This window comes from Phytophthora infestans, genomic scaffold (assembly GCF_000142945.1).
Source record: "Phytophthora infestans T30-4 supercont1.5 genomic scaffold, whole genome shotgun sequence".
NCBI lineage: Eukaryota > Oomycota > Peronosporomycetes > Peronosporales > Peronosporaceae > Phytophthora > Phytophthora infestans.
Window position 1 is genome coordinate 55,887 of NW_003303754.1, and position 4,706 is coordinate 60,592.

The following is a 4,706-nucleotide window of genomic DNA, read 5'->3' on the forward strand; positions in this document are numbered from 1 at the left end:
GCATCAATGACCTCGCACTGTTCGCGCGGGAGAGGCCATTGCCTCGTGACACAATACTTTGTGCCGGGCACGAGATCAATCTCGTGCCGTACGCCTCGATCCGGTGGGAGTTGGGTCGGTGGGTGTTTATTCACCACGTCCGCATACTCCGTCACCAAAGGATACACCGGATCCTTGGGGTTCTTGAGAATCTCAGAACCCAAGCGCGCCTGACGCTGCTTGTTCATGTCTTCCAGGACGTTCTCGTCCAAGACAGAGGAGGAGTTCAGCTCCTCCTGAGTGGTCTCAGGTCTCATGAGTACCATCTCAGCGATCTCTCCAGCCTTGAGGTTGGCCAGGAAAGACTCAGCCGTCATTTCCTCGAGGTTCAGTATCTCTGCAACCTCTGGCAACGGTTCCAAGTGGACACCAGATGTCTTGACGGGTAAACCCGTCTCGCTATCGAAGATGTGATAATACTCTTCCACCGGCCTTGTCGGAGGAGCCCGGGCCCTGGACTCCGAGTCGCTTGAAGCGACGTCGATCGGAACGAAGTTCGGATCCGACTTGAGGCGGCGGCGGCGTCTTTGCCGACGGCTTCTGTGACGGGGAGCTTTGCTGCCCACGTCTAGGGATGTCGTCGCTACGACATCCGAGGCACTCGTGGCCTCGTGTGGTACTGTTGTACCCACACAGGAAGCGTGTTCAACGCCTTCCTCTTCAGTTAAGGTCTGGGCGACCGCGTGTGGCACTGTGTTACCCACACAGGAAGCGTGTTCAACGCCTTCCTCTTCAGTTAAGGTCTGGGCGACCGCGTGTGGCACTGTGTTACTCACACAGGAAGCGTATCCGACGTCTTCCTCTTCAGTTATGGTCTGGGCGACCGTGAGTGGAACTCTGTTACCCACTCTGAACACGCTGTTCTCAGTGTTCATGACAGCTGCAGCTGTCTGCGGAACTAAGTTACCCGCCTGTGGACCTAAGTTACCCACTTGGCCGGCGCCTCTTCTGGGCGCGGCCACCATCAAAACATCCTCGGAGTCGTCATATACGTCGACGACTCCCAAGCATCTGCCGGATGCTTTGGTACCCTGGCAGCCCTCGCGGGCGCCCCGGGTCCTGACAGAGGTGGGAACATGACTCACCAATGCTCTGTCGGACTGTGCAGGGCGGCTGGCACCGATTGCCTTGCCTCGCCAGTCGATCCAGGGCTCGTGCTTCTCAAGCCAGGGCATGCCCAGGATCATATCATATGGATCCATATCGAGAACAGTGAACTGTTCGAGGCTGTCAAAGTCTTCAAACTTGACGGCCACTCTCTGCTAATCGAATCAGACCAACCGAGCGAGCTCCAATTTTGAGCTTGTTGGGTCACATTGGTGGCCACAACAATATTCTCAGCCGCAGCGACGGTACGTGGAGTTTCCACTGGTACATATCGGTAAGCTTGGGTTATGGTCGGAGCAGGGCGCGTGTAGTAACCAGCAGCAACATCCTCCCCACGAAATTGAGGGCGAGAGGGTGGTCGAACCAAATGTTGGTTAAGACTGCGGTAGTCGGTAATAACGCGTCGATTCGTCAGGTTTCGAGCTGCACGGGTATGGCAGCGCGTGGTACACTGATGAAACGAAACCGTATTGATCGCATGCTCCGAAGATTGACGCGACAATGCATCGGCAATCACATTGAGGTGTACCTTAACGTGATGCAACTTGAACGTAAACTGTGCGAAAAACGTCAAATAGCGAGCTAATTTCGCTGAAACCTTCGGGTGGTGCAAAAACCATTTGCAAGCAGTGTTGTCCGTGTAGATATCAAATTCACGACCATATAGGTAGTGACACCACTTGTCTAACACTAATTTAATAGCGAAGAGTTCTTTCTCGTGTGTTGGCCAATTAATAACGTGAGGACCAAGTTTCTTCGAGAAGAAGGCTATCGGATGATCTTGACCGGAACGAACTTGAGAGATAACGCCACCAACACAGTAGCCAGAGGCATCTGTTGTCGCGATTAAACGTTTCTCGTAATCCGGTAACTGCAACACGGGTGCTTCTTGAAGAGCGGATTTGATTTCCTCAAACGAACGCGTCTGTTCTGGACCCCAGCTCCAGACATGTTCTTTCTTGACAAGAGAACCAAGAGGCAACGCAATAATGGCGTAATCACGAATAAAGCGACTATAATAACCTGCGAGACCCAAAAAGCTTTGTAGTTGCTTTTGGTTTAGTGGCGTAGGCCACTTTGCAATCGCTTCAGTCTTGCGAGTATCAACAGCAAGTCCTTTGGCAGAAATCGTATGGCCGAGAAACTTAACTTCGGACTGACCAAAGTGACACTTCGAGAGATGGCAGAACAATTTCTCACGACGTAGAGCCTCGAAGGGAGTTTGAAGATGCTCAACAGGCTCTTCCAGACTGGTATAAAAGACACAAATGTCATCCAAGTAGACTACAATGAATCGGTACTTCGCAAAGAGTACCCTCAGGAGGCGAGACCAAACACCAGGCATACCGGCCAATCGCATAGGAGCTACACACCACTGGTAAGTTTCAGCGTGCGTGCGAAAGACGGTATACTTGCGACTCTTGAGCGCGATACGCATCTGGTGATATCCTTGAGCCAAATCTAGAACTGAAAAGATGACACAACCAGACATCTGATCGAAGCGTTCGTCGATGCGAGGCAGTGGAATCTTTGGAACAATCGACTGCGAGTTCACATAGCGATAGTCGATGACCCAACGGATAGGCAAAGTCGTGTTTCCAGAGCGTACCCACTCAGAGCGAGACATTTGATGTCCAGAAGTAGGATCTTTCTTTGGAATCCCAAAGATGTTGGACACCCAAGAAGAATCAGAAACTTCGATCCATCCTTTCTTCAGCTTCTCTGCAACGAAGAGATCCAGTGCATCCTGCTCAACCTTAGACAGGCGGAACGGAGCACGGCTACTTGAATCAGCATCAGGTTTCATGTGGAGTTCGAAATCCACACGACGTGAAGGCGGTAAACCATCCGGTAAAGTTTCCGGAAAGACGTCAGTAAAACGCTTCAATAAGTGAGTGATTGGAACTGGAGTTGACTCACTAACTGGCGCGACCGCACAAATCTTGACACGGTACACTCCCTTGTACACATGTTTCTTCACGTTACGTTTAAAGTCAACAGCAGCAATCTCCACAGCTGCTTGACTAGCAACCGTTGATGGAGGTGCACAAGACACACTTGGAAACGAAATCTCATGCGAACGCCAATTGATACATGGCTGAAACTTGGTTAACCAAGGTTTTCCCAAGATGACATCATGGGCACATCCAAGTGACCATTCCATGACTTGAAGTTTGCGAAAACGGTAGCGACCGAATTCAATAGTCGCTTGACCTTTCTTCACAGAACGCGCTTTCGTAGAAGTTCCATCGAACCGAGTGACTCGTGAGACACCAGACGTAGCGGTGTTAGCGACTAACCCTGGGCGAACAGCATTGCACGTAGCACCACTGTCGAACATGATGACGACAGGTTTCCCATCACAAGTCCCTTGTTTACGAATGAGCTCGTTCTCTCGATGCATGGACGACAAGGTGGACGTGAAAATCTTTTTCACTTCAACAACCTCAACCTCGTCATCGGAACGGGTCATGGACGCTCGTTCAGCAGCAGCAGTTGTAGGAGAAGAAGAATTAAAGTTCGCGGCAGATTGCTCGTGACTGTTCTTTCGAGCATACTTCTCCTTGTATTCAGCTTGAAGCACTGCTCAATGACATGACCAGACTTCTTGCAGTAGCGACATCGCTTGTTAGACGACGAAGAAGAAGCAGAACGGCGATTTCTAGTACTCCCTGAGTCAATTTTTATTGGCTCGGGTTCGTTCATCTGAACACGCTTAGGCGTGGCTTGCTTTGTTTTGGTGCGAATTGCTGTTGGACTGAGAGCGTGATCGGTCCTGCGAAAAGAACGGTGGACGATAGTTCTTACCGTGGACATGATGCGATCGATCATACTCCAAAGCAATCTTCATTGCTTGCGACACTGTTGTACAGCGACGATACTGCACATCTTCGCGCGTAGGACTGACTAGTCCACGTGTGAAGTGTGGTGTAGTAGAACACACAAATACCGTCAGATGTGGATTCCTTACACAAACCACAACGAATCGCCGAGTTAGGTCGGCGGTTGTATGGCCTGCACAGAGGGTGGTCCCCTCGCGGTTCGGCCCGTTCCGGGACAGACGAGTGGCTCGCTTCCACTGGGTTCCGACTAAACAAGTCAGATCACTTCCGAGACTCCGCCGAGTTTGGTTCGGCTGAGCTCGTTCACAACCCTGTGCCCTCCACCAAAGGATAGACGACGGCGCGCGAGCGCTTTTACAGGTCACCGAGCGCAGAGGCTGCTCAGCTAGAAGTGTTACGGCACCCGGGCTATCCGACGTACCGGCCCGCTGAGTATGCGGGACTTTCTTTCGCGCGTAGCGAGACTTTGTCCTACCCGGACCGACCTTATCTCTTGGCGCTACCAGTCAATACCCTACAAAGCTATGCCTCTCGAGTATTGACGGCAGGCATAATCCAGCCCTATGCAGGGACTTACCGGAAAAGTGTACACGTGTCTTGGACTAGGAAAATTCTGCTCTGTTATCTTCTGGGAGCCCTTTCGGCTCCCCCTATTTAATTCTATGCTTCCTATACAAATATCTAGTGAAATGTAGTCGTTTCGGATCTCTACCGACC